Consider the following 12,612-nt stretch of genomic DNA (forward strand, 5'->3'; position numbering starts at 1 on the left):
TCAGACCACAATGCTATGAAGCTTGAAATCAACCACAGGAAAAAGTCTGGAAAACCTCCAAAAGCGTGGAGGTTAAAGAACACCCTACTAACGAATGAGTGGGTCAACCAGGCAATTAGAGAAGAAATTAAAAAATATATGGAAACAAACGAAAATGAAAATACAACAATCCAAACGCTTTGGGACGCAACGAAGGCAGTCCTGAGAGGAAAATACATTGCAATCCAGGCCTATCTCAAGAAACAAGAAAAATCCCAAATACAAAATCTAACAGCACACCTAAAGGAAATAGAAGCAGAACAGCAAAGGCAGCCTAAACCCAGCAGAAGAAGAGAAATAATAAAGATCAGAGCAGAAATAAACAATATAGAATCTAAAAAAACTGTAGAGCAGATCAACGAAACCAAGAGTTGGTTTTTTGAAAAAATAAACAAAATTGACAAACCTCTAGCCAGGCTTCTCAAAAAGAAAAGGGAGATGACCCAAATAGATAAAATCATGAATGAAAATGGAATTATTACAACCAATCCCTCAGAGATACAAACAATTATCAGGGAATACTATGAAAAATTATATGCCAACAAATTGGACAACCTGGAAGAAATGGACAAATTCCTAAACACCCATACTCTTCCAAAACTCAATCACGAGGAAATAGAAAGCTTGAACAGACCCATAACCAGCGAAGAAATCGAATCGGTTATCAAAAATCTCCCAACAAATAAGAGTCCAGGACCAGATGGCTTCCCAGGGGAGTTCTACCAGACGTTTAAAGCAGAAATAATACCTATCCTTCTCAAGCTATTCCAAGAAATAGAAAGGGAAGGAAAACTTCCAGACTCATTCTATGAAGCCAGTATTACTTTGATTCCTAAACCAGACAGAGACAGAGTAAAAAAAGAGAACTACAGGCCAATATCCCTGATGAATATGGATGCAAAAATTCTCAATAAGATACTAGCAAATCGAATTCAACAGCATATAAAAAGAATTATTCACCATGATCAAGTGGGATTCATTCCTGGGATGCAGGGCTGGTTCAACATTCGCAAATCGATCAACGTGATACATCACATTAACAAAAAAAAAAGAGAAGAACCATATGATCCTGTCAATCGATGCAGAAAAGGCCTTTGACAAAATCCAGCACCCTTTCTTAATAAAAACTCTGGAGAAAGTCGGGATAGAAGGAACATACTTAAAGATCATAAAAGCCATTTATGAAAAGCCCACAGCTAACATCATCCTCAGCGGGGAAAAACTGAGAGCTTTTTCCCTGAGATCAGGAACACGACAGGGATGCCCACTCTCACCGCTGTTGTTTAACATAGTGCTGGAAGTTCTAGCATCAGCAATCAGACAACAAAAGGAAATCAAAGCCATCAAAATTGGGAAAGATGAAGTCAAGCTTTTGCTTTTTGCAGATGACATGATATTATACATGGAAAATCCGATAGACTCCACCAAAAGTCTGCTAGAACTGATACATGAATTCAGCAAAGTTGCAGGATACAAAATCAATGTACAGAAATCAGTTGCATTCTTATACACTAACAATGAAGCAACAGAAAGACAAATGAAGAAACTGATCCCATTCACAATTGCACCAAGAAGCATAAAATACCTAGGAATAAATCTAACCAAAGATGTAAAAGATCTGTATGCTGAAAACTATAGAAAGCTTATGCAGGTAATTGAAGAAGATATAAAGAAATGGAAAGACATTCCCTGCTCATGGATTGGAAGAATAAATATTGTCAAAATGTCAATATTACCCAAAGCTATCTACACATTCAATGCAATCCCAATCAAAATTGCACCAGCATTCTTCTCGAAACTAGAACAAGCACTCCTAAAATTCATATGGAAACACAAAAGGCCCCGAATAACCAAAGTAATTTTGAAGAAGAGGACCAAAGCAGGAGGCATCACAATCCCAGACTTTAGCCTCTACTACAAAGCTGTAATCATCAAGACAGCATGGTATTGGCATAAAAACAGACACACAGACCAATGGAATAGAATAGAAACCCCAGAACTAGACCCACAAACGTATGGCCAACTCATCTTTGACAAAGCAGGAAAGAATAGCCAATGGAAAAAAGACAGTCTCTTTAACAAATGGTGCTGGGAGAATTGGACAGCAACATGCAGAAGGTTGAAACTAGACCACTTTCTCACACCATTCACAAAAATAAACTCAAAATGGATAAAGGACCTGAATGTGAGACAGGAAACCATCAAAACCTTAGAGGAGAAAGCAGGAAAAGATCTCTCTGACCTCAGCCGTAGCAATCTCTTACTTGGCACATCCCCAAAGGCAAGGGAATTAAAAGCAAAAGTGAATTACTGGGACCTTATGAAGATAAAAAGCTTCTGCACAGCAAAGGAAACAATCAACAAAACGAAAAGGCAACCAACGGAATGGGAAAAGATATTTGCAAATGACATATCGGACAAAGGGCTAGTATCCAAAATCTATAAAGAGCTCATCAAACTCCACACCTGAAAAACTAATAACCCAGTGAAGAAATGGGCAGAAAACATGAAGAGACACTTCTCTAAAGAAGACATCCAGATGGCCAACAGGCACATGAAAAGATGTTCAACGTCGCTCCTTATCAGGGAAATACAAATCAAAACCACACTCAGATATCACCTCATGCCAGTCAGAGTGGCCAAAATGAACAAATCAGGAGACTATAGATGCTGGAGAGGATGTGGAGAAACGGGAACCCTCTTGCACTGTTGGTGGGAATGCAAATTGGTGCAGCCGCTCTGGAAAGCAGTGTGGAGGTTCCTCAGAAAATTAAAAATAGACCTACCCTATGACCCAGCAATAGCACTGCTAGGAATTTACCCAAGGGATACAGGAGTACTGATGCATAGGGGCACTTGTACCCCAATGTTTATAGCAGCACTCTCAACAATAGCCAAATTGTGGAAAGAGCCTAAATGTCCATCAACTGATGAATGGATAAAGAAATTGTGGTTTATATACACAATGGAATACTACGTGGCAATGAGAAAGAATGAAATATGGCCTTTTGTAGCAACATGGATGGAACTGGAGAGTGTGATGCTAAGTGAAATAAGCCATACAGAGAAAGACAGATACCATATGGTTTCACTCTTATGTGGATCCTGAGAAACGTAACAGAAACCCATGGGGGAGGGGAAGGGAAAAAAAAAAAGAGGTTAGAGTGGGAGAGAGCCAAAGCATAAGAGACTGTTAAAAACTGAGAACAAACTGAGGGTTGATGGGGGGTGGGAGGGAGGGCAGGGTGGGTGATGGGTATTGAGGAGGGCACCTTTTGGGATGAGCACTGGGTGTTGTATGGAAACCAATTTGACAGTAAATTTCATATATTAAAAAAATAAAAAATAAAAAAAAAGAAGAAAAAAAATAAAATAAAATTGGAAGGACACAGAGAAGACTAGCATGGCCCTTATGTAAGAAATACATACAAATTTGGGAAACAATGCATATTTTGTGTCTACGTGGGAAGATGGATGTTTGCTGAACCTCTTGAGGTAACCATTTCACAATATGTGTAAATCAAACCATCACACTGTATGCCTTAAACTTATACCATGATGCATGTCAACTATTTCTCAGTAAAACTGGAAAAAACATAATTACTAGATTCTTTGTGGAAAGAGGGTTAAGGGGTTTTAAATTAAGGCCACACATTCTTTGAGGCCCCTCCCATCTAGAGATATAGACTGTATCCCCTCCCCTTTGAGTCTGGACCAGCTTGTGATTGCTTCAACCTGAAGAATGCAGTGAGAGTGGTTAAGGTGTGACCTCTGAGGTTGGAAAAGCCTGGGAAGCTTCACCTGTTTCTCTTGGGACATTCACTGTGGGAGCCATAGCTGCCATATAAGGAGTCTGATCAACCCAAGGCTACCATGCTGGGAGGAAGCCCTGGCTGTGTGGGGCGGCCCCATGTGGGTGCTCTGATTGACAGTCCCAGCTGAAGTTCTAGCCTTGCTAGCATCAACTACCAAACCTGTGGGTAAGGAGGCCTCTAAGTGACTCCAGCCCCCAACTGGTTAGTTACCCTTAGCCATTAAGTCTTCATAGCTTCATTCATCCCACATCATAGAGCAGAGACAAGCCATACCTACTATGCCTTTTTTTGTGTGTAAGCAAAATAAAATTATTACTTCATGACACTAAGTTTGGGAATGGTTTGTTATATAGCTATGGCAACCAGAACAGAGGGCCAGCAGGAGGACTGGTAAGCAGGTACTATTAGAATGCATTTAATAAGGGACCTCAGTGCTCACAACAGCTGTGGAAGAGCTGGAGGTAAGGAAGGCAGGGGCTACCACTGGACCACACTGCTGCAGCAGGAGGTCATGAGACTATGTTCCCTCCTGCCCTCACAAATGCCACCAGAACAGTCTTCTCACACACATCACTGCAAACTGGGAGGTCACAGGCTGCCTGTCAACCATCATCTCTGCAGAGGTACCCTCCACATCCCTTCCACCATCCAAATTTTGCATGAATAAATAACACTGGAAAAAATTGAATTTAGAATCCTAGCTGCAAGGGAGCCTGGAGAGGCTAAGAAGTTTAGTTTTCAGACTTCCAGCTTCTACAGTGCAGTGGGAGTGGGACAGAATTAGGTGAAAGTAAAAAACCTTGGCCCTGGAGAGTTCTTTCTCTTCTTGGAGGTAGAAGGAGAACCAAGATGAATTCAGGTTTTCCATTTTGATATTTACGAATGTAAAGCATTTATTTAAATCCCCTTTAGAAAATAATCAAATTTTCATTTTACAGAAGAGGCAGGGCTTGGAGAATAAACAATCTGCACAGTGAGAACACATAAGCAGAACCAGGACCAGGTAAAATGGCAGGTGCTGGAAAGGAGACCTGGGTCCCCAGCTTAGAGGAGGAGGTGACACTGGAGAGGGGCAGAGCAGGGCTGGCCTCCATCACCACCATCACACCTGTGAGGTCTGCCACTTTGCTATTAGGCAATCCCAGGGTCTGGGGAATAGGAGTTCACCTTAAGGACTGGATAGGACTAGAGGTAACCGGTACTCAATATTTCCTTACATCTTCGTTGTCACACCTTCTCTCTGAGCCTTAATTCCCTTACTAATAAAATGGAGGATAATAGCTTATAGACTCATATTATAGGAAAGCATACGTGAAACAACATAACAGATCATCCTCTATCCTCTCTGATAAGTGTCCTTTCCTTCCTGACATGAGGCAGTAAATGGTTGTAAATGAGATATCTGACATAAAGAGTCTCTCTTTTTTTAATTTGTTAAAATTTATTTTAAAAATAAAATAAATAAAATTTATTCATTTTTTGAGAGACAGAGACAGAGCATGAGTGGGGAAGGGGTAGAGAGAGAGGGAGACATAGAATCCGATGCAAGCTCCAGGCTCCAAGCTGTCAGCACAGAGCTTGAACTCACAGACCGTGAAATCATGACCTGAGCCGAAGTTGGACACCCAACCAACTGAGCCACCCAGGTACCCCAAAGAGTTTCTCTCTTAATCGTATTTCTCCACTTCTTGAACACAAATGGTAGCATTGTGGTGTCTTTTCTCTTTTCAATCCTTCCCATGCTTTTTCCTCCAGAAGTACCAACATGAACTTGTAGAATCTCTCCTTTGAAAAAAGTGTCATGGAGCTGGGCACACATAACTGAACCAATAACTTTCAATTTGCTTTTCTAGTAGTGTATCTGAGGTCCCAGATAATTTTCTCCAAAGCTTCTCTAACCTCTCAGCAGCTGGTGTTTCTTGTAACCCCATTATACACCTGGATGGGTCTGCTTGAGACTCTTCTATCTTCAACTACCTAATGAGCCATTGTGATCAAGAGGGCACCTTCAGCTGGCCTTACAACTCACCATGACGGTAAGTAATGCTTAGTCAAGTTGTTCTCATCATCACCTTGCAACAAGCTCTTGAAAAACATGAGGACTCTTAAGTGGCTATTGACTTGAAAGTGATAATAATGTGGCTTTTGGTGAGACCACATCAGTACCCCTTATGTTGGTCTAAAAGTTGATGAAGATTTTCTACTTGTGCAGCAGTTTCCTTACATAAAATGGGCATACCTGTACTTTCTGCTTTATGAAAACCTCCTGGCAAGCTCTGATTAGACACAATCCTCCCCTCACAAAAATCTTAGTGACTTCATGAGATAGTCAGAAATTAATCTCAGTTCTCTGAATTCTCTCCAAACATCAGGATGTCTCCCCAACTCAGGCCCATACTAGGGTATGTGTAGAACACTTTCAATGTTGTATCTGGACAAAAGGGTAATCATAGCCTCTTTTTCTCTACTGTAGCATTGCTGTCAGTGACTTTGAGTGAAGCTATTTATCCAACTATTTTGGTTTGAGCTCCTCCAACAGCTGACCCTGAGACAAGAATTTGGGAGCAAGTAATTTGAGAAGCAATTCCAGGAAATACCATGGGGAAGAAAGGAAGTGAGGGAAGAGAAAGAACCAATACAAAGTGGTGAAGAGCAGGGTAATGCTATGAACAACTGGAGTTCAATCTTACTGGGACCTCTGGGATCATCTCAAACACTTCAGAGTTGTCCTCCTGAGCAAGTCAGGGTATTATTCATTAACCCCCACCTATCATTGCTTGAGGGCTGCTCCTGGGAGGATTCATTCTCCAATACTTCCAGCATGACCACCTTGTAGGCTAAGACTGTCCTATAACCAGATGAAGGACTCAGGAAAAGAGTTTGAGGTAGAAAGCCATCAGCCTATATAAGAAGAGTTTACTCAAGCTACAAGTGACTGCTAATGTGAACCAATGGGCTATGAGCAGAGAGTATCAGTATCACCTACTACACAGACCAATAGCTAACATTAAGATAAACTATTCACACTTGAAGATTAAAGAACATCCTACTAAAGAATAAATGGCTAAGCCAAGAAATTAAAGAGGAAATTAGAAAGTACATGCAAGCCAATGAAAATGAAAACACATCCCAAAACCTCTGGGATGCAGAAAAGGTCGTCATAAAAGGAGAGCATATAGCAATCCAGGCCTTCCAAAAGAAGGAAGAAAAGTCTCAAATACACAACAACCTAACCTTACACCTAAAAGAGCTGGATAAAGAACAGCAAATAAACCCAAAACCAGCAGAATAAGGGAAATAATAAAGATTAGAGCAGAGAACAATGATATTAAAATTGAAAAAAAAGGGGCGCCTGGGTGGCTCAGTTGGTTAAGCGTCCGACTTCGGCTCAGGTCATGATCTCACGGTCTGTGAGTTCGAGCCCCGTGTCGGGCTCTGTGCTGACAGCTCAGAGCCTGGAGCCTGTTTCAGATTCTGTGTCTCCCTCTCTCTCTGACTCTCCCCCATTCATGCTCTGTCTCTCTCTGTCTCAAAAATAAATAAAAACGTTAAAAATTTTTTTTAAATTTAAAATTGAAAAAAAAAAAAGAGTAGAATAGATCAATGAAACCAGGAGATGATTCTTTGAAAGAATTAACAAAATTGATAAACCCGTAGTCAGTTTGATCAAAAAGAAAAAGGAAAGGACCCAAATAAATAAATAATTAAAGAGGAGGGATCACAATCAATGCTGCAGAAATACAAACAATAATAAGTGAATATTATGAGCAATTATATCCCAACAAATTGGGCAATATGGAAGAAATGGACAAATTCCTAGAAAAATATAAACTACCAAAACTGAAGCAGAAACAAATAGGAAATTTGAACAAACCCATTACCAGTAATGAAATTGAATAAGTAACCAAAAATCTCCCGAGAAATAAGAATCCTGGGCCATATGGCTTTCAAGGGGAATTTTACCAAACATTTAAAGAAGAGTTGACACCTATTCTTTTGAAACTGCTCCAAAAAAAAAAAAAAAGAAAGAAATGTAAGGAAACTTCCAAACTCAAATTCTATGAGGCCAGCATTACCTTGATTCCAAAACCAGGCAAAGACTCCACTAAAAAGGAGAACTACAGACCAATTTCCCTGATGAACATGGATGCAAAAAGTCTCAACAAGATACTATCAAACCAAATCCAACAATACATAAAAAGAATTATCCACCACAATCAAGTGGGATTTATTCCTGAAATGCAGAGCTGGTTCAATATCTGCAAATCAATCAATGTGATACATCACATTAATAAAAGAAAGGATAAAAACCATATGATCCTCTCAATAGATTAAGAAAAAAGCATTCAACAAAATACAGCATCCTTTCTTTTTTTTTTAAGGCTTACTTATTTTTGAGAGAGAGAGAGACAGACAGAGTGCTAGCAGGGGAGAGGCAGACACATACACACACACACACACACACAGAATCTGAGGCAGGCTCCAGGCTCTGAGCTGTCAGCACAGAGCCTGATGCAGGGCTTAAACTCATGAGCTGTGAGATCATGACCCGAGCCAAAGTTGGATGCTTAACCAACTGAGGCACCCAGGTGCCCCTACAGCATCCTTTCTTGATATAAAAAAAAAAAAAAGACAAGAAAGTAGGGACAGAAGGAACATACATCAAGATCATAAAGGTCATATATGAAAGACCCACACTAATATCGTCCTCAATGGGGAAAAACTGAGAGCTTTCCCCCTAAGGTCAGGAACATAACAATGATGTCCACTCTCAACACTGTTGTTCAACATAGTGTTGGAAGTCCTAGACTCAATAACCAGACAACACAAAGAAATAAAAGGCATTCAAATCACCAAGGAGGAAATGAAACTTAACCTCTTCGCAGATGATATGATACTCCATGTGGAAAACCCAAAAGACTCCACCAGAAAACAGCTACAACTGATACATGAATTCATCAAAGTGGCAGGACACAAAATCAATGTATAGAAATCAGTTGCATTTCTATACACCAATAATGAAGCAGCAGAAAGAGAAATCAAGAAATTGATCCTATTTACAATTGCACCAAAACCCATAAAATATCTAGGAATAAATCTAACTAAAGGGTGAAAAATCTATACACTGAAAACCATAGAAAGCTTATGAAAGAAATAGAAGAAGACACCAAAAAATGGAAAAACATTCCAAGCTCACAGATTGGAAGAACAAATATTGTTAAAATGTCTCTACTACCCAAAGCAATCTACATATTCAATGCAACCCCTATCAAAATAACATTAGTATTCTTCACAGAGCTAGAACAAACAATCCTAAAATTTGTATGGAAGCAGAAAAGACCCCGAATAGCCAAAGCAATCCTGAAAAAGAAAGCCAAAGCTGGAGGCATAACAATCCTGGACTTCAAGCTATATTACAAAGCTGTAATCATCAAGACAGTATGGTACTGGCACAGGAACAGACATATATATATCAATGGAACAGAATAGAGAGCCCAGAAATGGACCCACGAATGTATGGCCAACTAATCTTTGACAAAGCAGAAAGAATATCCAAAGGAAAAAAGACAGTCTCTTCAGCAAATGGTGTTAGGAACTGGACAGCAACACAGAGAAGGATGAACCCGGACCACTTTCTTACACCATACACAAAAATAAACTCAAAATGGATCAAAGACCTAAACATAAGACAGGAAGCCATCAAAATGCTCGAGGAGAAAATAGGCAACAACCTCTCTGACCTTGGCCACAGCAACTTCTTACTTGACTTGTCCCTGGAGGTAAGGGGAACAAAAGCAAAAATGAGCTATTAGGACCTTATGAAGATAAAAACTGCACAGCAAAGGAAACGATCAATAAAACTAAAAGGCAACCAACGGAATGGGAAAAGATATTTGCAAATAACATAGCGGACAAAGGGCTAGTATCTAAAATCTATAAAGAGCTCACCAAACTCCACACCTGAAAAACAAATAATCCAGTGAAAAAATGGGCAGAAAACATGAATAGAAACTTTTCTAAAGAAGACATCCAGATGGCCAACAGGCACATGAAAAGATGCTCAACGTCGCTCCTCATCAGGGAAATACAAATCAAAACCACACTCAGATGCCACCTCACACCAGTCAGAGTGGCCAAAATGAACAAATCAGGAGACTATAGATGCTGGAGAAGATGTGGAGAAACGGGAACCCTCTTGCACTGTTGGTGGGAATGCAAACTGGTGCAGCCACTCTGGAAAACAGTGTGGGGGTTCCTCAAAAAATTAAAAATAGACCTACCTTATGACCCAGCAATAGCACTGCTAGGAATTTACCCAAGGGATACAGGAGTACTGATGCATAGGGGCACTTGTACCCCAATGTTTATAGCAGCACTCTCAACAATAGCCAAATTGTGGAAAGAGCCTAAATGTCCATCAACTGATGAATGGATAAAGAAATTGTGGTTTATATACACAATGGAATACTACGTGGCAATGAGAAAGAATGAAATATGGCGCTTTGTAGCAACGTGGATGGAACTGGAGAATGTGATGCTAAGTGAAATAAGCCATACAGAGAAAGACAGATACCATATGTTTTCACTCTTTTGTGGATCCTGAGAAACTTAACAGAAACCCATGGGGGAGGGTAAGGAAAAAAAAAAGTTTAGAGAGGGAGAGAGCCAAAGCATAAGAGACTCTTAAAAACTGAGAACAAACTGAGGGTTGATGGGGGGTGGGAGGGAGGGGAAGGTAGGTGATGGGTATTGAAGAGGGCATCTTTTGGGATGAGCACTGGGTGTTGTATGGAAACCAATTTGACAATAAATTTCATATATTAAAAAAATTAAAAAATAAAAAGCGTCTGCACAATGAAGGAAACAATCAGCAAAACTAAAAGGCAACTGACAGAATGGGAGAAGATATTTGCAAATGACATATCAGATAAAGCATAAGTATCCAAAATGTATAAAGAACTTATCAAAATCAATCTGCAAAAAACAAATAATACAGTGAAAAAATGGGCAAAAGACATGAATAGACACTTCTCCAAAGAAGACATCCAGATGGCTAACAGACACATGAAAAAATGCTCAATGTCACTCATCATCAGGGAAATACAAATCAAAACCACAATGAGATACCACCTCACACCTGTCAGAATGGCTAACATTAACAACTCAGGAAACAATAGATGTTGCTGAGGATGCAGACAAAGAGGATCTCTTTTGCACTGCTGTTGGGAATGAAAACTGGTGCATCCACTCTGGAAAACAGTATGGAGGTTCCTCAAAAAATTAAAAATAGAACTGCCCTATGACCCAGCAATTGTCCTACTAGGTATTTATCCAAAGGATATAAACATGCTGTTTTGAAGGGGCACTTGCACCCCAATGTTTATAGCAGCACTATCAACAATAGCCAATTTATGGAAAGAGCCCAAATGTCCATTGACTGATGAATAGATACATAAGATTGGTAGATGATATAGATATAGATGATATAGATGATATAGATATAGATGATATAGATGATATAGATATAGATATACACAATGGAATATTACTTGGAAATCAAGAAGAATGAAATCTTGCCATTTGCAATGACATGGATGGAACTAGAGTGTATTACGCTAAGCAAAATAAGTCAGTCAGAGAAGGACAGATATATGATTTCACTCACATGTGGAATTTAAGATGCAAAACAGATGAACATAAGGGAAGGGAAGCAAAAATAATATAAAACAGAGAGGGAAGCAAACCATAAAAATTCTTAAATTGTATTTAAGAACAAACTGAGAGTTGCCTGTGGGGTTTGAGTGGGGAGAAGTGCTAAAGGGGGGAAGGGCATTAAGAGGACACTTGTTGGGATGAGCACTGGGTGTATACATAAGTGATGAATCACTAAATTCTTCCTGAAGTTATAATTACACTATATGTTAACTAACTTGGATTTCAATTTAAAAAAAAGAAGATAAACCATTCACTTTGACTCTCATATGATTCTTGTGAACACTAAATGATTTGTTTGTGAAAGATTTGATGTATCAATGTAACCACTGGTCTTACACCCTAGAAATAGTAGCAAATAACTCAAAATAGAAAATCTAGAAAAACTAGGGACAGTGCAAGGTCAAGAGGAATTAACAACTAGTTGGAGAGCTAAAAGACCACACAATATCAAAGACCAAAGTAAAGGATAAGACACAAAGGCAGGTGGAAGTGAAGGTGTAACCAATACCCAAAGATCAGCACAATATTGGTGCAGAATAGATGAGAAGAGATAGGCTAAATCTTTAATTTTTACTAAACTATGTCTCTTTCTTCTGAAAGGAGTAAACATTCTTGAAAAATAAGGAGAGTTTTGTATGCTTGTTTCAAGAACAGTATTACAGAGAAAGGTGGAAGCGATTTTCTTGGTCTTCAGCAGCTCTGTAGGAAGAGGACCCAGGCAGAATAAAAGAAAGGGCCCGAGGAACGACAGAAATGTGGGAAGAGAGTGCTAGCCTAGCCCTTAAAGGAGTTCCCTGAAGGTTGTGTTTCTAAAAACAAGTTTCCAGAACATGCATGAGAGAATGGGGTCACTGGTGCAGAGGGAGAAATTAACTGTGAAATCTGTACTAAAAATGCAAGACTACCTGCCTTCCTTTTCCTTGCCACTACCTCCCAACACAACTCTTGTATGAGACAAGGGGTCAGGGGGCCATATTTATACATGGTCTTCCACTACAAATATAGATGACTAGTACAGAGTGAGTCATTCTATTGCCTGGGA

At 39.6% G+C, this 12,612-nt stretch overlaps 1 pseudogene; it reads left to right on the forward strand.

The window, feature by feature from the left end:
- Nucleotides 1-3,406: 3,406 nt before the first annotated feature.
- LOC122216724 lies at nucleotides 3,407-3,494 on the forward strand (annotated as a pseudogene).
- The last annotated feature ends 9,118 nt before the right edge of the window (nucleotides 3,495-12,612 follow it).

The sequence above is a fragment of the Panthera leo genome, chromosome A3, assembly GCF_018350215.1.
Source record: "Panthera leo isolate Ple1 chromosome A3, P.leo_Ple1_pat1.1, whole genome shotgun sequence".
NCBI classification, from domain to species: domain Eukaryota; kingdom Metazoa; phylum Chordata; class Mammalia; order Carnivora; family Felidae; genus Panthera; species Panthera leo.